The sequence below is a fragment of the Urocitellus parryii genome, chromosome 5 (genome assembly GCF_045843805.1).
Source record: "Urocitellus parryii isolate mUroPar1 chromosome 5, mUroPar1.hap1, whole genome shotgun sequence".
Taxonomy (NCBI): Eukaryota; Metazoa; Chordata; class Mammalia; order Rodentia; family Sciuridae; genus Urocitellus; species Urocitellus parryii.
Window position 1 is genome coordinate 171,477,189 of NC_135535.1, and position 21,813 is coordinate 171,499,001.

Below are 21,813 nucleotides of genomic sequence, written 5' to 3' on the forward strand. Positions count from 1 at the left end.
CTTTAAATAATGCTGTAAGTATGGAGGTGTTTATTACCAGTGTATAGGTATAGCATTTGGTTCTAGCACTGAGGAGCTTTTCAAAAACACAACACCCAGAAAAAAAAATTGTTATTTTCTGGAGGACCATATAGAACATATTAGTGTAAGTCGGTTATAAAGGAACAAAGTTGACTGTCCACTACACAAAGGGTACGGTAACTAAGTCAACTTGGGGCTTCAGGGGTTTTGTGTAGCCTTTTTTTGTAGGGGGAGGTACTGGGGATTAAACTCAGAGGCACTCAACCACTGGGCAACATCCTCAGCCCAGTGAGACAGGGTCTCACTGAGTTGCTTAGTGCCTCACCATTGCTGAGGCTGGCTTTGAACTTGTGATCCTCCTGCCTCAGCCTCCTGAGCTGCTGGGATGATAGATATGAGCTGCTATGCCTGGCTTATGTAGCCTTTGACTACAACCGTGCTATAGTACCTTCTCTTTAGTGGTTCAGGTGAAGATAACAAGCGTGAGCTCATTGGCGTCGTGAGGATGTATAGCATATGTGCTGGACTAAAGAATTCAGATCCTGAGAGTTGTCATTCATGTCCAGCCCTCCTGTGTTCTCACAGGTCTCTGAACACTGCTGTTCTTTCTATATCAGCTAGACTCCTTCTGTTTCCCTGTGCCCACCATGTAGTTCCCACGGCCATACCCTTCCTCTTGCCATTTCTTCTTCTTCCCACGTGTTTGGAGCATGCTTTTCCTGTATGATCAGTAGAACAAGACTTTTCTTCTCCAGAGCCTTCAAGGCCAGCATGATTTTATCAAAGCCTGGGGACCTTCTACTTTCTCATGGAGATTTGAGATAAACCTGAAGTTTTGCCCTGGACAGCACTGTCCCCATGGGCTCAGTTGACACACACATCTTCTTCCCACTGAGGAAGATGCTGTTGGGTTTGTTCAGGCAAGGTGTCCTTTCACTCCAGGGAGGCCTGGCTTGTGCCCTAATTTGGCCAGCAGCTTTCCTCTGCATGGTCTGCATCAGCAGTGAGGAGGGGCACCTCCTTTCAGGTTTTATTAAATGGACTGAACTAGACAGGGAGCAACCACAAAATGGCTTTATTACTCTCCCGCTCTACCTTCAGTCCCATTCTGCTTGCTCTTCCCTCTCTACCACAGGAGCATAACTAGGGCAGATGCTGTCGCTTTCCTGGTGCATTTTAGATATTAGAACCGTCTGTCTTCAGGTATTAAGAAGCTGAGGGCACTTTAAATCAAGTCTTCCTTCTGAGGTGCAGTTTCAAGCCTCTCTTTCCCTGCTCAGGCCTGATTCTGCTCACTGCTCAGCACTGGATTGGAGGCCTGTGTGCATTGATCCACCTCCTCCCATGCATCCTGGCCTCCTGAGTCCTCCCTGGATTGGACTTAGAGAAGGAAGTCATTCGCTCATTCAACAAACATTCATTGTGTTCTTTTGTTTTTTTAAGTATTTTTAAAATTTGTTTTAATTAGTTATACATGACAGTAGAATGCATTTATGCACTTTGATATATCATATAGATGGGATATAATTTCTCATTTTTCTGAGTGTACATGTTGCAGAATCATATTGGTCATTCAGTCATACACACACACACACACACACACACACACACACACAGAGTAATAATGTCTGTTTCATTCTGTTGTTTTTCCTATCCTGGCATCCTCTCCCCTCCCCTCCCATCACTTCCCTCTACTTAATCTAAGATAATACTATTCTTCCCTAGTGCCCCCCGCCTTATTATGAATTAGCATCCACATATTAGAGAAAACATTCTGCCTTTTGTTTTGTGGGATTGGCTTATTTCACTTAGCATGATATTCTCCAACTCCAGCCATTTACTGGCATATGCCATAATTTTACTCTTCTTTAAAGCTCAGTAATATTCCATTGAGTATATATATATACCATATTTTCTTCATCCATTGATATATTGAGGGACACCTAGGTTGGTTCCATAGTTTAGCTATTGTGAATTGAGCTACTATAAATATTGATGTGGCTGTGTCACTATAGTATGCTGATTTTAAGTCCTTTGGTTATAAACCAAGGAGTGGGATAGCTGGGTCAAATGGTGGTTCCATTCCAATTTTCTGATGAATCTCCATACTGCTTTCCATAGTGCACCTATTTTCAGTCCCACCAGCAATGTTTGAGTATACCTTTTTCACTTCATCCTCGCCAACATTCATTGGTTTATTTATTTATTTATTCATTCATTCATTCATTCTTGGTGATTTAAAATAAATAAATAAATAAATAAAGTTTATTTATTCTTGATGATTGCCATTCTGACAGGAGTGAGATGAAATCTTAGAGTAGTTTTGATTTGCATTTCTCTAATTGCTAGAGATGTTGAACACTTTTTCCCAGACACTTCACAGAAGAAGAAATACAATTAACCAACAAATATATGAAAATGTGTTCAACATCTGTGGCAATTAGAGAAATGAAAAATTTGTGTTCTTAGTTTGTATCAGGTACTGCTCTGGATTCTGGGTCTACACCAGAGTGATAATGTCCTTGCCCTCGTGGCACTTCTATTTAAGGAAAGTGAGGCAATGTATCTGAAAATAATAAGGCTGTGAGGGGAAGAGAAATAGAAGAGGTGAATAGGGATTGCTGGGAATGGGGCTTGCAGGTTCACATGAAGTGGTCAATGAGGAATGTTTTAGTCAAGTGACATTTGAGAAGAGTCCTAGGGGAAATAAAAGAGTGGTCATGGAGAAATATGAGGAAGAGAATATCAATAGAGGAGACCAAATAATTGAAGGACCCCAGCATCTCAGTGTGACTGGTGGAGTGAATGAGGTGGAGGGCTGTGGACCTGGAGGCAGAGCAGTGAGGACCGGGTAAGGGAGAGCAGATATATAAGGTATTCACCTAGGTGTCAAGGTCAGAGGTGAGTAGACCAGTTAAGGAGTTATTGTACAATTGAGGTAGCAGATGGTGGTGGCTGAGAGCATCTAACTGTTCCTTAGATGAAAAACAATCTTATTCTAGATTCTTTGAAGGTAAATCCAATGAGGTTTATTGATGGGTAACATTAGGGATAAATGATAAACACAGGACTCCAGTTCACTCCACCAGCATCTAGTCTGTTGAATCTGCCATTTGCTGAAACGGGGAAGGCTGAAGAGAGAGGGTTCAGTAGAAGTTGGTGGGAAACAGGAGATTGTTTTTTGAGTTCTTAACTCTGAGAAGTGGAATTTAGGGATGTAGGCTGGAGATTTGAATTTGGAAGCTGTCACCATAGAAATGACATTTAATGCTGTCCACTATAAAGGGAAAGAACCTGGGACTGCTCACTACAGACTACTTGCTCTTCTGGGAATGAACAAGGTGTCGAAGGTTTGAGGAGAGGGGAGAAAATATGAAGGAGGAGGAGGGAGAAGGAAAGGATGAGGGATTGCAGAATTGCAACCGTCCTAATGGCCCCCAGAGGTCAGTGATCATGAGTTTAAACAAAAGCTAGTCAGTTTAGTTTTACATTAACCATATTCTACAGCCTGGGAGCAGGAGATTACTTTTCAAAACATCATTTTGACTTATGATGTTCTTCATCCCCTCTGTGATTTCTGTCAGTCCCTATGAGGCAGAGCACTCCTGGGAACCTGGCATCCTGGAAGATCATCCTCTTGTTCAGGATCCTTTCCGAACTTGAGAATATTTTTGGATATTTTTCCCCTCCAGATAGCATCTACTTGCCCTGTGCGAATCTTGTCTCTTCTTGGATCTCTGTATTTTTTTTTCTAAACTTTATTTAGCAGAATATTCAAATTTACAGAAAGAGTACTAGAATCTCTTTGGATTCACTTTTTTTAAAAAAATTTATTTAGAGACAGGGTCTTTCTGAGTTACCTAGGACCTCACTAAGTTGCTGAGGCTGGCTTTGAACTCTTGATCCTCCTGCTTCAGTCTCCTGCACTGCTGGGATTACAGGTGTGAACCATTGCTCCTGGCTTGGATTCACTTTTAATTAATTTTTTTTTACCCATGTGCTTTATCAGTTGTATGTTCTCACTCCATAGATAGTGACTCACTCCTCTTCTTCACTTTTCCCAAGTCCTGCCATGTGTATCCCTCCCCAAATATATTCTCTTATATAATTACTATGTAGTTATCAATTTTATAAAGTTGCACTAATATTATCATCTTATTTAATCTATCATCCCATATTTCAATACAGCAGTCTAATAATGTCCTTTAAAGCATTTCTCTCCAATACAAGATCCAATCTAGAATCAGGTATTACATTTAGTTTTTGTTATCCTTTAATCTGGAACATTTCTACCTAATTTTATGGCATTGCCATTTTTGAAAAATATTTTTCCTTTTTTTAAATAAAACATTTCTCAGTTTGCAGGTGTCAAACATTTACTTGTGATTAGATGGAGATTATGCATTATTTTAAAATTATATAAGTTTCTGTTACTTTAAAATTCATCTTTTAACAGGCACACTTTTTAATATATTCACAAAGTTGTGCAACCTTCACCACTATTCAATTCTAGATTATTTTCTTCATTCTGGAAGGAAAGCTTGTTCTTATTAGCAGTTATTCCCTATTCCTTCTAGCCCCTGGAATCCACTCATATACTTTATTTTTCTATATATTTGCTTATTCTGAACATTTCACTTTGGTGTTATTATATAATATTTGCCTTTTTGTGTCTAGCTTCTTTGATTTAGCAAGACACTTTCAATATAGATTATGGAATTGTTTCCCTTTTGAATTATCTTAGCATACTTGGTGAAAATTAATTGGCCATAAATGTGTGTATTTTTTATGGACTCTCATAAAAGTTAAAAAACTCTCAGTTCTGTTTCATTGAAGTAGATCTTTATTCTTTTGTTAGTATAAAAAAAATTATTACTATAGTTTTGTAATAAGTTTTAATATTGGGAAATAAGAGTTATCTAACTTTATCTTCCATTTTTAAGATTGTTTTGCTATTCTGGGTCCCTTACATTTCCATGTATATTTTAGGACTAGTATATCAATTTCTGAATCTATACTTTTGATAAGAATGATAAGTTTCCACTTCTTTTAAAAAATTTATCCCTAAGCATTTTATCATCTTGATACTATGTGATATTACTTAATTTTTTTTGGATTGAATTATTTATAGTGTATAGAAATACAACTGATTTTTGTATATTTGACTTTTATCCTGTAACCTTGCTGACTACATTTATTAACTATTAACTAATAGGTTTTTTTCTTACATATTACTTAGGATTTTCTATATGGAAGATCATGTTATGTAAGAATGGACATTATTTTTTTTTTCCCAAATGATTGCCCTTTCATATTTCTCTCTCTCTCTCTCTCTCTCTCTCTCTCTCTCTCTCTCTCTCTCTCTCTCTCTCTCTCTCCTCTCTCCTTTCATTTTCTCATTTGTTGTGCTTAAGACATCCAATAAAATATTGAATAAAATGAGCAAAAATATTTGTTTTATCCCTGATTTTAGGAGAAAAGGATCAGTCTTTAACATTTACAGATGGTATTAAGTAGATTTTTCATATATGTCCTTTATCCAGTTGAAGTTTCTCTTTATTCCTCCTTCATTGAGTGCTTTTATTGTGAAGGGTATTCAGTTTTCTCAAATGCATTTTTCTATGTCTATAGAAATGATATATAGGTTTTTTTCTTATTATTCTATTAATATATCTATTGACTTTTGTATGTTAACCAAACTTTCATGCCAGGGAGTAAATCCCAGTTGGTCATAGAATATAATCCTTTCAATATATTCAGGATTCAATTTCATAGTGTTTTGTTGAGGACTTTTGCATCTATATTCACAAAGAATATTTATAATTGTCTTGTAATAAATTTGTCTGGTTTTGGCATCAGGGCAATTCTGGTCTTATAACAAGATTGAAAGTTTTTCCTATCCCCCCTCCCCTCCGGATAGACAGCAGAATACATCAGACACTAGAATGGCAATATGTAAATCAATGGAAGTGTAACTGATGTGATACAGCAATCTGTATACGGGGTAAAAATGGGAGTTCATAACCCACTTGAATCAAACTGTGAAATATGATATATTAAGAACTGTGTAATGTTTTGAACTACCAACAATAAAAATATATATATATATAAAAGAAAGTTTTTCCTCTTTATTTATTTTCTGTAAAAGTTTCTGAAAAATTTGTTTCCATTTTCCTTTAAATGTTTGGGAGGGTTCACCAATGAAGCCTGTGATTTTCTTCCTGGGACTTTTTAAAAAACAAAAAATTTATCAATTTAATAGCTTTACTAGTTATAGGCATATTCAATTTTTTAACTTCTTCTTCAAACAGCTTTAGTAGTTTTTATCTTTTTAGAAATTTATCCATTTTACCTAGATTACCTAATTTACTGGCACATAATATTCATAATATGCCTTTATAATCCTTTATTTCAGTAAGATTGGTAATAAGGACCCTCTTTAATTTCTGATTTTTAGCAGTTTGAGCTTTCTCTCTTTTTTTCTGTTCATCCTAGCTAAAAGTTTGTCAAATTTTTAATCTTGTCAAGGAATCAGTTTGGGGTTTTGTTAGCTTTTTATAATGTTTTTCTATTTCATTTTATTTACTTCTTCTTTAGTCTTTATTTTTTCCTTCTACTTGCTTTTAGTTTCCTCTTCTGGCTTCTTAAGGTAGAAGTTTATTGATCTGAGATTTTCTTTATTTTTAAATAAATGTATTTACAACTATAAAATTTCCTCTGAGCACTGTTTTGATTAATTCCACAAGTTTTGGTATGTTGTGTTCTCATTTTCATTCATTTCAAAATACTCTAATTTATGTTTGATTTCTCCTTTGACTCACTGGTTACTTAAGAGTGTTTAATATAATTTCTATATACTTGTGAATTTCTCAAATTTCCTTGTGCTTTGATTTCTAACGTTATTCCATTGTCTTCAGAGAATAAATTTTTAATGATTTCAGTCATTTTAATTGTACTGAGACTTGTGTTTTTCTAAATCTCAGAACACAAAAGCTGTACTTGAGTTTGCTCCGTGTACATTTGAGAAGAAAATGTACATTCTGTTATTGCTGAATGGAGGGCTCAATAGATGAATGTTAGGTCTAGTTGGCATATAATATTGTTCAAGCCTTCTATTTTCTGTCTAGTTACTCTCTTCGTTTTGGAAAGTAAAGATATTGATGTCTCCAACTGTTATTGTTTATATGTATTATTTCTTACAACCATTTGGGAATCTACAATTTTCTCAAAATAAAATGTAATTTTAAAAAAATTGCCCAGAATTTCAACTCTAAAAATGCTTCTTTGTTGGTCTGTTGCTTGGCTTTAGTTGCTAGGGATCTCTTCCTACTTCATTACTTTCAACTTGAGAGACTTAGCTGACCTGCTGAATCAAAAGAAAAGTTTCATTTGACATCCTGTTATTGAAGTGCCATGATGAATCCAAATACAGAAGGCCACAGCAGGTACCAGGGGCTGAGCCCTGGACATGACCGAGTTGATCTAGGAAGAATTGTCCAAATGCAGGAGTGATTAGGTCTCAGTTTCTGCAGAGCAGAGTTTCAATTATATGTCAATAATTAAGTTAGAAACTGAACTGGTTGAGGTCAGAGTGGTCAGTATAGTCCAAATGCAGTTGAAAGTCAAAAATAAAGAAGGGAGAACAATGACTGGATATCACTTTTTCAGAAATAAAGAGCACAGTTGCCAACATGGAGATCAGGAGATCCTACCACATCAAAATAAAGGGTTCTCTCTGGGCATGTATCTGAGTCTGGAGAATCTTCCTAAAACCTTGTTTCTGTCTGCTTTCATTCATGCTCTGTCCTCAAGAAGATGTTCCTAACTCCATAAAAGGACATAGGACATCCAACCGTTGGTGAGTTGCCTGTGTGCCTTCAGGAAGAGGACACCATGTTTGGTCACATAGACTTTACAGGGGCCAAGATAGGCTGGCCCTTGACCCATGGAGCATATCTGGGCTGCTTCCAGCCCATAGTAGATTCTCAGCAGAGGTGACTTCCTGTTTGTTCTTCCCAGGTTATGGCGTGTCTTGAATGCCAGCCAAATTACATTATAATTTGTTATTTATTTATTGCCTCTGCTCAGTTCTTGAGATTCTGCTTGTGGAATCCTTTGGCATAATGAAAAGAAATTTGGGAGCCATAAACCCTGGTCATGCCTAGCTTTGATAGTTATAATAATTTATTCAATTAATTAAATCTTTATGTATGCACAGGTGAATATACACTTAGTCATGCAATAATATGCCCCTCGGCATAGATGCATATACTGGCACCTGCACACTAGAGCATGGTTGGTGCAATTATTAGGTGTGTTATTTATAAAGCACTACCACTGTGTCTGGTGATCGAAGAATGGGAGTTGCTTCGAATTTGGGAGAGGAGGGGACCTGCTGGAGGTGGGGGGGAGACAGACAGGAGGGAGAAAGAGTTCCTCACTCAACTGGAAAAGCAAGCTCATTGGGGTCTGTTTCTCAGGGAAACTCCCGGCCTTAGGTAAGTCAACAGTGGTTTTGTTCCTGAAATTGACCACTTTTTTTTTTTAAGCTAAACTAAGTAGATGGAGCAGAGATTTGATGTGAAGTAGAAGAGTAGTTAGAAGAGTGTTCCAAGTGTTTACCTTGTAAAACAGATACGAGTGCTCCTAGCCTCTCCTGCGCAGTATTAAATGAGGATGGGTATGGATCCTGGGTAAACCTGGGGCTCATGAAATCGTTTTAGCACCTCTCCTTCCCATTGCCCTCTCTGTGCTCTCTATTCTCATGGAAACAGTGGTGGTTGTGCTGCTGCACCTGGATTTTGTTACCGTGGTTACAGATGCAGTCCCTGGTGGCGGAAGGGAGAGAAGGTATAATTTTATAAGGGCAAATTGTACTGACACTTAAATTAGAGGCAGCACAACAGAGTACAGCTGCTGAGGAATGGGATCGTATGCATCCTCTTTGCCACTGGGATTCTGGGAAGTCTCTGTCCTCCGCTCCTTTCTCAATATTTGTGTGTATATGTATATGGGGCGTAGACTCATTGCTCCACCTGTAACATGTTTGGAGGAGTGAGATTCTAGTGGAGAGCAAGAAAAGAGCCTTTTGCAGTGAGATTCTGAGGGCCAGGGCTGAATTAGGTGTTTATCAACAGATGCTACAAATGATGTCAAACCAAAGAGTCAGGTGTAAACAAGAAGCCAAATCCAAGAAGCCTAAAGATTTAGAAAGGAAGCCAAATGGAAGGAACTGGATATGATGTGACAGAGAGGGAATCATCAGTGTGAGGATGAGGGGGAGAGGAACAGCTAAGGTGAGCAGACCTGTGCCTGGCCTCAGGTAGGTACTCACGTTTGCAGTCCAGTTCTGGGGAATGGTGTCTGAGTTGATGAAACGTATCAGGTGGATCTGGCTCAAGGATGCCCATACCATCTGGAAAGTGGGAGAGTCAACAAAGCTTCTTAGCCAAGGTTTCCTCCCTATCCTTAGGGAAAAGGGATGCAAGTAGAAGAAGAAGTTGGTTGCAGTGTTTTTATTCTGAGTGGTTTCAGGCTTGAGGTATACAAAACATCTTCACCCAGAAGTGGATTTGCTACGGGACCTCCTGGTCTTCCATGTCAGTCTGTCAGTCAGTCAGTCAGCAAACATCTACTGAGTTCCCACTCTGTGCCAGGGCTAGAGGGCTACGGTGCCTAAGGGTCAAAGTACTATCTCATGTTCAGCTTTAGCATTCTCACCTTAACTCAGAAGGTCAAGAACACCCTCACTGAAGACAGGAACTGTGTTATAGGACATTCATGAAGGAAAAACCCAGAGCCCTGGAAAAAGTCTGTAAGTGACTGTTTGTCTAGTGAAAGCAGATGTTTAAGGGCTCCTTGAAACACAGGTGCCAGTTGCTGGCTCTGTCAGCCAAGAGTCCAGGATTGAGCAGATGGAGTGACTGCTCTGCTCATATTAAACTTGTTTTTTCTGTTTTTTGGGTAAACTAAGTGGAGCCTCTTGTTCATATGAATAACTTGAGAGATGAAGAGCCTGAGCCAGTTTGGAGAGGTGTGTATTCATCGACAAGTGTGTATGTACAAGACCATGTAGATCTCTGTGTGTTTTTGTCTCTGTGTATACATCAAGATGCTTGCATGTGTCCATGAATGTGTGTGTGTGTGTGTGTGTTTATACACATGTAAAAGACCTATTGGTGTAATCATGTAGAAATCAGAGAGCTCTGGATTTGAGAGTGAATATCCTTATTAGCTCTGTGATCTTGAGTGAGCAACATTAGGTCTTTCAGCCACAGTTATCTCACCTTCAAGTGGGAAATAATTAATCATCTTTCACAGTCATCGTTGGGAGGATTATGCAGTAATTAATACAAAGCATCTGGCAGGTGTCCGATGCAGAAATGATAATTAACAAATATTTCAGTTCTCCTTACTTTACACACCCTTTCTTCTCCCTATCATGGAAAGAACATACTTAGACTTTTGTTATTATTCCCAGACGATAAAGAAGTGAGGTAGTAAATAGCTCTCAAAGCAGAGATATCAATAGCTTGAATGGTAAGGAATCTATAGTTTCATAAAAGTACATTCACATACTTCTTATTCTCATAATATCCAGTTAGCTAAAGTAAAGCAATCAACATCATCTTAGTTGGTGATGTGCACAAGAAAAAAAGAGAGGGCCCAATCATGGGATCTGTTATCTTAGTTTGCAGTCCCTGGCTCTCAAACACTCTGACCTGACCAGGGGATAGGGTCCCATGTAATGTGACAGTCATGTAGAGGTAAAGTGCATTCCCTAACCCTCTTCTTTGTGTTTGACTGTGATTAGTCCATTGACCCCAAGTCTTGGGATGACACCCCAAATTGGAATTGTACCTGTCAAAAATTCCATTCCCTCCAGACTGAAGTAATTGCGAGCTTGTTGTTTTGCACTAAACAGAACAGGGATCCTACAGCATCTGAGGCTCTTGGGTACGTCCCACCTTGTTTTAGAAGCAATCACAAAGTCCCTCCTGCCAGCCCATCCCTGGTAAATGATAGCTCAGCTTAGGTAGGAACCTCCAGTTGGTTCCCTCTGAGAGGTGGTTCACACTGTTCTTGCCAGTCCTGTGCCCCACAATCAGGAATCACATCCTACCATGGACAGGGCTCCACATGCACACGTGCTGTTTACATCTTCAACAATATTGCTCAGGAGCTGCACTGGGGTCTGTAGCCATTCTGGGCACATGTAGTCATTGCTTTGTTGAATCTAGGAGCATGAGGTTAGGATGAGCTGCAACTTTAACTGCGAAGAGCAAGCAGGATGCAGTTGAGATGTGGGGAAAAATAACTCATCTCTCTGGCTGACTTAACACCATAACTGACATGCCAGAGTGTTGATTCATCTCGTTTTATGGAATTTTCTTTGGTGATGTGACTTGGCCAGTGTTAAGAGGAAGGGTTGAAAGGAGATAATACCTTGACCAAAGGTAAATTAAAGTGCTGAGATTCGTACTAGATGGCACTACATTAATTCCTTGTGTGTCACCACCAGCTACCTGACTAATGAATGTATGACACTAAAGGCTGGTTTTTCCTTTATCTTCCAGGCTACTTTTGAAGAAGGCAGTAATCTCTGACCTTGTCTCAGCCTTTGTGACCTCTAGACATGAGGGTACAGAGAAGTTTTCATGTTCATCAGTGAGTCTTCAATCTTATTCAACCCAAAATGTGAACTTTTATTTAATCATCCATTTTAGCCTCAATCTTTTGAAATTATTTGAAGTCTTTATTCTGTTCTATCAGAAAAGGCAATATTCTGAATTAGTAACTTTCAGTAAGTTTTTTTAAAAAATTAACTGATAGATTAAAAATGTAAAAGTAATATATATTAATGGGGTTCCCTGTGATGTTTCAATACATAAATACATTGAGTAATGTTTAAATCAGGTGAATATTTATTCTTTATTTATGGTAAAATCCTTTAAAATCCTTTCTTGTTTTTTTAAAATATTTTTTTTAGTTGTTGGTGGATCTTTATTTATATGTGGTGCTGAGAATCAAATCTAGTGCCTCACACATGCTAGGCACATGTTTTACCACTAAGCCACAAACCTAGCCCTCTTTTAGTTTTTTGAAATGTGCAGCATATTATTATTATCTATGGGCTTTCAGTAAGTTTTGTTGAATGAACAAATACATCACTTTTATATCTGTTCCAGGTATAACTGTTTCTTCTTATTTTTTACAATATACCTGATCTCTAATAGGTTATACTATTTTTAAGAGCTGTTTTTTTTTTAATAATTTTTTTTTAGGGAGAGTGAGAGAGGAGAGAGAGAGAGAGAGAGAGAGAGAGAGAGAGAGAGAGAGAGAGAGAGAGAATTTTTTTTTATATTTATTTTCTAGTTCTCGGCGGACACAACATCTTTGTTGGTATGTGGTGCTGAGGATCGAACCCGGGCCGCACGCATGCCATGCAAGCGCGCTACCGCTTGAGCCACATCCCCAGCCCAAGAGCTGTTTTATAACCCCTGGAGAGATAGACTGGTTATTCAAATCCTTCCAAATGTGTACTGAAGAGAAGAATTAACTGAAACATGCTCTAACTCTGTCTTTTGCCTAGCTGGGCTTCTCTCTGAGGAAGTATAAGACCACTGTTCTGTTCTTAGCACTGTGACATGTCACACACATTGTCCACCTTGACACTGCTGCTCCATCCAAACCCTAGCATTCATCACATACCAGTTCCTGGACAGATTCCTGATCATTCCAGCCCCTCTAATGCCCATAGGGAATGGTTGTCTGAGTTAATGTCAAAGTATGAGTGTTGAAGCCCAACAAGTTTCAAATTCCATCAGCTAGCTTAGTCCTTCTCTGCATGTCACTTCTTAGTAGCTACAAAGGTGAATAATCATTACTATCTCCAGTTGAGATGTTAAATCTAGGACTTATATATTTTCAGTTCAATGTTACATTCACATATACAATCTGTAATATATAGGTATATATATATATAACATAATATATATTATATATTATAATATATATAATATATATATTATATATCCTCTTCTCAGTTGTCTTTACTCTTCTTTATCAATTCCATATTGTTCAGGACTACTTCATCTGAAACTAAAATAGACTCTACCTAAACCAGCGTAGGGTAAACACAAGTGGGTGTGGGATTTAGCATTTTCCAGAAATGGGAAGTCAAGGGGTAGAATTGACTCAGGTAGAAATAGATTCAAAATATCAAAATATCAGGAAAAAATAGAAAGCTCAAAAATTTCATGGGATGCTGAATTTTACTTCTCTCTACTGTGTTGCCTCTGGGTTTTTACACATCTCCCTGCTGAGTGTTTTCTTAAGAAGACATTTTCTGCTTTGTGGCAAAGATGGCCCCCTGCATCTTTAGGCTTATAACTAACTAACCAAAGAACAAATGGTAAAAATTCTCTTTTCCCAAAACTCAATAAAGAGCTCTGTAGCTTGAACTAGAAAACTTCTGGTTGGGTTATTAGCTGACTAGCCCTGACCTCTAACTCAGGTAGTCAGGCCTGACTTGAGGACTCACATTTTGGTGTGGAAGTATGCTCAAGGTATGTGAGAGAGTGGGAAAGGCAGAATTTTCAAAAGAAAATCAGGGCTCCTTTGACAAAAAGAGAAATGCTTGGAGACAAAACAAATAATCAGTGTAATGACTGTCTTCATCTTTGACTCACTTTTCTTCTTCTGCAACATTTGGATTCTGGATTTAATGACCAAGTCATTATTTTCTGTTCCATTTTGTTTTGTTTATTTAGGTGATCTTTCCCCTCATATAGGAAATTTCAGAAACACTGTGCCTCCTCTGGGAAAAATGCAGTGCATTCAGACCGAACAATCCTTGTTTGAAACAAAATGTAGGTTTAAATGTTCCTCTTGTATTATCATCAACACCACCATGACCATCATAATTATAGCTATCCCCAACAAGATAATCATCCTCACCATCATCATAACCATTACCATCATAATCACCACTATTATTACCATGATCATCATTACCATCACCACCACCACCATCACAATTATCATCATTATCACCACTATCACCACCATGGTCATCATCATCACTAGCACCTGAAACACAATCACTATTACTATCATCATCACCATTATTATCACCACCACCATCATCATGACAGCTATTCTCACTATGATCATCATCATCACCATCACCATTATCATCATCACCACCATTATCATTACTATGTTCATAATCACCAGCACCAGCACCACCATCACCATCATTAGCACCACCACCACCACCATCACCATTACCAGCATCATCATTACTATCATTACCATGGTCATCTTCATCGCCACCACCATCATTATAATAATCAGCACTATCAAACACTCATTTCCTAAGAACTTAATATGTGGTAGGGTTTAATGTTTAAAATGCCTTTAAACATTAGTTTTATCTTCACAATAAAACATTATTACATTTTATCTTCACAAAGGGACATGGTTCTTTATTTACTCTATTTTGCAGATGAAAGAGACTGAGGTCAGAGTAAGTAAAGGTTTGTGCTGAATTTGCTTGACACCCAAATCCCATACATTTAAGCTATGCCACACAGCATCTGCCAAACTATTTTAATATGAATAATATTCCAACACTGAATCTTAACATTATTTTTCATGTTTCTAGAACACTCTTTCTCAACAAATGGTCCAAGGATCACTTATATTAAAATCTCCTGAGGTTTCAAGTTAAAGATTTAGATTCCTGAATTTTACTGAGAAATACTGAATCAGCATCAGGGAGAAGAGCATAATGATCATATGTCTCTCATGTTGTTTTAATATCTGAGAATCCTTTCTCAAGGACTAAGAGGTTGTCCCATCCTCAAGGTTACCCTCAACCCTTTGGTATCTTTATCATATAGTTCTCACAAAAGTCATAACTTTTATAAGCTCACCTACAAGGCATATGGTGAAATCAAAGGAGATCCACTGGAGGAGAGACCAGGAGCAGCAGGCATGGCCAGGGTCAGGAGAAGCAATCAGACTCTAAAGTCAAACCTATGCCTATAGGGTATGAGAAATTCTAACTGACCTTGGAAAGCTCTCAATTAGTCCAGCAGTTGGCCTAATCAGCTCATTCCCATCCTTCAGTTCAGACGTAATTTCTTCTCCTACATTTCATCATCCTTACTACTTCCTTCCCTTATTTAAATCTGCAATTATTTCTTCATTTTTCAGTGTATTGTCTACTAATCCAATTGGGACCTAACATCTAAGGGGTCAGGAACTTTGATTTCACCATAGAAAATCACCATGGGATCTGCCGACCCTAGCACATTCCTGACCTCTTGTAGACTCTCAAAAGTATTCATCAAAGGCATGCATCAGTAATCTATTGGGAGAGGCATGCAGTAGCAGCCTCCTGGTAGCACCTAAAGGCTCATGCTGCTTATATCATGAGTTGCTAGGTAGTGTATCATTTAAAGTCAAGCCTCAAAAACCAAAGACCTCAAAAATATGGGGATATCAGAACAGGGTTCAGCACTACTTGGAATAACCAAGTGGGTAGGACCCAGGGCAGGACTGGATCAGTGGTTTGATCTAATAGAGATTGTGGGAAATGTAAACCTGACTGGTCCACAGTATACTGCACCATGAATTTAAATAAAACTTTCTTGTGCCTGTGACTGTACCAGGCTCTGCCTACATATTATGTTTAATTGGGAGAAAACCAATTAAAGAATGGGTGAGGAGGAGCCTGAGATGTATAATTGTTGGTATTGACCTATAAGAGAACTCCAACCTTTAAGCCTTCCCAGTCACTCTTCTCCCTAGGAATAGCATCCTAGGAGCACAAAATAGACCATTTTAACCTCAAATCACTAACCCATTACTTTGTGTAGTAAAGGTGGAGAAGGAGAAGGAGAAGGTGTGAGTATATGAATACCAATGATTTCAAAGGAATTTACAATAACTTCATGGCTGCTCTCTCTGATGGACATCAAGTGGGGGATATTCCTAACATAAATGTCCCAGGATGTTTGAAAATAAGGTTTTTTTTTTTTTTTTCTCTCTCTCTCCTTTGCCTTGAGAGGTACTGTTCTTAGAGACATTGGGGGTCTGAGGACAAAAAATGAGGCATTTCTGAAGGCAGTAATAATACAGAGTATTTGGTGGCAGGAATTCCTCTTTCTTCTTCGTCAGAGTTTTCCATGCCCTGGCCCCTATTCTCCACGAGAATTGCAGGAGCAGGTGGTGTAAAAGAATTTCCTCAGGCAAGGTTCTGAAACATTTCCCACAAATGCTGAACCACCACATCAGGTGCTTCAATGTCTTTGTGCCTCAGCAACCAGATTTTGAAAGATTTGAATTCTGCTTCTAATGTCTAAGTATTCTTTGCTTCTAAAAATTTATTGGTAGAGACTTCAATAGAGCATGAATACACACTCATTAAAATATTTGGAAAATATATTAAGTTAGAGAGGCGAAAACTGTAATCCTACACCCTAAGCAACTGCTGCTAACATGTACATCATTATGAATAGCTTTTAAAAATTTTTGTTTGCTTTACATAGTAGTAATCATTCTGTATACACAATTTTGCATCCCTAAGTATAAAATTATAATGATAACATAGCTGAAGCTTTTTCCTGTGTTATTATAAGCAGTTCATAAATATCAATTGTGTGTACCACAGTTGGTTTAATCATTTTCTTACTATTGGACATTTAGGTTATTTGCAGTCTTTGAATAATGCTGTGATGAACATCTTTCTAAATAAAACATTTCCTACATTGGAGAATTTTTTAGTTAGTATAGATTTCATGGAAATGGAGCTACTGTGCTCATGTATTTAAATTGTTCTAGCTCCTAGCTGATAAGGCAACTTTGTGAAAATTAGAGACACCTTTCTCATCCGCCACTCCATTGCCATATTCAGGAGAATTGTCTCAATATCTATACATAATATTGCAAGATAGTTGGTGCCCCCTGGAGTTGTGCAAACACAACTTGAATACCCATAAATGGCAGGCCTGATATAATATTTCTAAGATTCCAAATTCCTCTCCAAAATAGCAATGTATTCTCTTAATAGTAATGTATGAGCTACATTACTCACCTTTGTGAGTATTATTTTAATTATTCTGACTTTATGGAGTATTATTTTAATTATTCTGATTTTATGAGGATATGGTGATTTATTTATTTATTTAGCTTATTAATAAAGTATTAAGTTGGCACTTTGTTTCAGTTTTTTTCCCTAAGAAGCAACAAAACAACCATGAAATGTTCTACTCTTATCAGAGTTAAGCTTTGTTTTTTTTTTTTTCCATCAAAGAAATGTTAAGCAGAAGTTGATAATTGAGGCCAGATCTGGCTCTCAGATAGACAGAAGGTGTTGTGTGGCACATGCCCAAGATTTGTGCTTTCAGTCTCTGTGGCTGGGAACACATGTAATTGGCTCATTCTGCTTCCAGCCTTCCCTTTCAAGAAGGATTCCTCCTGCTCTTCCATGTCATGTCTGGGCTTCTGCAGGGAAGCCCTGAGACGCCCTCTAAGGGGCCTAGAGTGGGAAGGTGTTCAGCAGGATCGGACCTGATGGAAGCTCCTCCCAGACTCAGCGGCCTCCCAGAGGTCTGAGAGATGGTGGAGGCATAATGAAGTGAAGGAACTCTGGGCTAAAAAGCTCCTGGCCTGAGTTCTGAGACCCCTGCTGTGCTGGAAGGCCATGGTGTGCCTGTGAATCTTTTCTGAAGCCCTGTACCACAACAAAGCCAGACCAGTGCTTTCCTGTCCACACTGTGGGGTCCTCTCAGCTAGAGGCCATGCTTAGAATTTATTCATCCAACAAATATTTATGAATTTCTGCAGTGTCTCGGGAGCTGCTCCAGGCACTGCAGACACTAGTGAAAAAGCACAAGCTTCTTTCCCTCACGGAACTTAGAAGATGGCAAATAGAAACATGAAGGGAGTGATCAGACAGATGAGTAAAGAAACAAACTGACGTCCAAAAGATGACGTGCTCATGAGTGAGGAGGGTGGCAGGTACTCTTGAGTGGGAAGCGGTTGGGGGGGGGGAGTTTTTTTAAGGAGATGACCCTTGAGTTAGGATCTGAATGACTTGTAAATGATTTTATATAAATATATATTGAAAGAAGAAGCTAAAATCTGTTGAGAAAATACCAAGTACTTTACAGATGTCTTTATTTAGCTTTTATTTCAAAGTATAAGGTAGTACTTGATACTACCAGAGATCATGGTTTTTCAGCTTAAATGAATCAATTTGTAGCCAGGTGGGTGTAAATTCAAAGCTTGTCCTCTTTGCACCAAATAATATTATATATAAAGGGTGAGGGGTGACAGGCCAGTGGCTGAGCAGTTATAGTCTTTAGTTCATTTGAACACTGTTGAGAGAGGACAAAACTAAAGTCAAGAATCTCTCCCTCCCTTTGTTAGAAATCCAAGAAAACTGAAAGGTGGGAGTGAACTCGGATGGAAGTAAATAGGAAGTATTAAAACTCTAAGGCAACATAGCCTTGATGCTGTTTTCAGTTACTTTTTTACATAGACTGTGAGTTTAAAAAAATCCTAAGCTCTCCATCATTATAACTCTAACGGCTCTTGGTGGAACAGGCTGGAGTAGTGGACAGAAAAACAATTTATTGATTCAGAAAATCTCACACGTGGCCTTCACTACCTCCAGGAACAGCCGTCTTCTATTTAGATACTTGATACATTCATATCTATTGTTGTGACCATAACAGTTAGAGGCCTCTGTCCTAGGTGAAGATCCAGGTTGGAGCAAGACTGGCCCCTCTTGAAATGCATTCTGGCAGTGTTGAAACTTCTGAGAGCTGTTTTGGAAATGGGTTGACTACTGGGTTCCCTGGGGTCAGAATGATTTTGGAAAGGATTAGAAGTGAAATAAGCAACCCGAGACTATCAACAAGGCTCTCAAGTCTTGTTCTCCTTCCTAAGTAACCTGTGTCTTCAATGATGTTTTATGACACAAAATGTAGGAAGGAAGGAACCAGGGTACTCTGACTGGATAGGCCCCATGGCCAATATGAGACACAGGCAGCCCTGAACCAGGCTCAGCAGGGTTCAGCAGAAACTTTGACAGCTTAATTGTGTTCCTACTCAGTCACCCACAGCTAATGCATCTTCCTGGCAAAGCAGGTGTCTTCCATAAGGAGCACCACGGGGCAGATTGTTATCATAAGAGCCTGCCAAAGTCTGTTCTAAATTGTCCCTGAACCAGTGATAATAAACCAAATAGCTACAAATAGAAGCCAATTTGCAAAAATGTGAGCTGTCCAAGGGAAATCTTTGACTTAGGAAAAGAAGGGAATGTGTGATAAATATTGCTTTGTAGGAAAGGAACTTAAGGAGTCAACTCTGAAAGTTAGCCTTTTCCCAAGAGTTAATCTTCTCAAATTAATTTGTATTTTTTTTACAATATGCTCCAATGAACTAGACAGGTTTGCAGTCTTGGGATCCTGCACCATTGAGAGACTAACCATTTGAGTTCTGGGATGAGTGAGATGGAAGTGTGGGAAGCAGTGGGACATTTTGATTTCATTTTGCAACAGGGATATACAATGAAGACTGAAACTGATGATCCCCTTGGATAGAATGCAGTGAGATCTGGCCAGTATCATCTGGTCTCACTCCTGTTGGTCCAATGCTTATTGAATATTAAGTCCCTGTTCGGAGGCATGGGGCTGGAAAATAGTAAAACCTTTCCAAATGTCTAGTTGCTGGGAGTTTAATAAGGTAGATGTGGCAGCTGACCTTCCTGAAGATTAGTTTCTTGCGGGGGTTGACCTTGGAAGGGTCAAAGGAGGAGAGAGGGGGAATGAATATTCTTTCATCTGTTCTCTTTTTCTCCTTTAGTTAATATGTTTTACATATGTTTTCTTTTTTTAAACAAAGGTAATTGTTTCATTAAAAATATATTTTATAAAATTTAGAAAGTGAAGGAAAAAAGGATGAGGAGAAATGTTACCCATTATCTTACTATCCAAAGACAAGCAATAACAACATTTGAGCCAATTTTCTTTCAGTTTTTTACTCTGCCTAGTTACTTTTTCCTAATTATGACTTTTACCCACATTTGATTTTTACATTTTGCATTATTACTACCTCTTTATAAACAACTTTAATGGCTACATAATATTGCAACAGATGGGGATAGTATAAATTACTTAGCAATTGTTGAACATTTAGGTTTTTTCAATTTTCATTTTTATAAATAAGTGAAAATAAAATAAATATCTCTGCAAATAAACATTTCTCTGCATTTAGAATCTTTTCCTGAGGATGCAGTGTTACAAGTATAATTATTACAAGAAAGTGGGTAAATAATCTTTTTCTTCTCTCTCTCCATAAGAATTGTGTCTATTGTAGGTGTACAACATGATATACATAGTGAAATAATTACTACAAACTGCACCCATTACCTTCCATAGTTGCCTTTGCATGTGTATAGCAAGAGCACCTGAAATATGCTCTTTTAACAAATTTCCAGCATAATTAACTATAGTCATTATGCTGTAAATTAGGTCTCTGGAATTATTCGTCCTAGGTAACTGCAATTTTGTACACTTTTCACCTAGTATTCTTGATATAAAAAAGTAGTATATGTGTATGTGCATGTGTGATCAAATTGTTTTCTGAATGGACAATATAAATTGACGTAGCCAATCCCATTCTCCTAAGCTTTGTAAATTTCATCAATGATCCTCATCATAACTACTGCAACACACTGGACTAATTATATGAAATCTAATTTTTATATGGCAAATAAGTGAAATATTTTTCAAGTGCATTCTGTGTCCAAAATACACTTGAAAGCTGTGTTTGTGAATCACCAGGATCGGATGGTCAGAGACAGAATATGGCTTCCTTAAGATGGGACACATCTCCACTGGGATTATTCCCAGCCATGTTTCTCTTTCGCAGGCACACCTAAGAGTTCCCATTTTTCTATTAAATTATGCTGTTGCACACAATCAGTAGCTGAGAATGCATTAAAGAGCATTTCAGAACCTCATCTGAGTTTAGCCACCACCATCACCACTGCAATATTAAGAATATAAAGGCTGACATTTATTGCATATATATGCCAGGTGCTATACTGAGTGTTTGCATACATTCTCCCCTTTGTTTGCCTCAGCAATTTGAAGGGATCAGTACCACCCTACTTCATGGGTGAGGTTACTGGGAACTTGTATCTTTGAAAGACTTACTCCAGTTAGTAAATGGGAGAATCATGGAGGCGAGGGACATTCTCAGTGTGAGGAAAAGATGGAATGAGTTTGAGATTCCATTCCTGGATTCTCTTGTTTTGGAAACTTGGAGGTCTGGCCAAGCTGAGCTTCACTGGTTGAAGGGCTGAGTCCTACAAGGGTACTGGGCCTTGAGTCTGTAATACTGGCCTTTTATCTAACAGGTTCATTTAATACCCACCAGAATTGGTGTGCTCCTTGGCTGAGGCTTGGTGAATAAAGGAATAAGCTGTTTCACAATGAGCTCATAAAAAAAATATTACTGTGGAGGAGGTGACCCATGGAACCTTTCCTAAACCTTTTTAGGTAACTATAAAGATAGAACTTTCTTGAATTTTAAAAATGAAAACCTAATAGTGGTAAAATCATAAGATGAGCATGGTCTTTTGGGCATAGTGAGAAAACCTCTCTTGGGCCCTCAGAGCCAGTGGTAAGCTGCAAATACTAGTAGGTGCATCACAGAGAGCTGAGAGGCTCCTGAACACTAGTGTGGGTTTCACACCCAATGCAGGGAAGC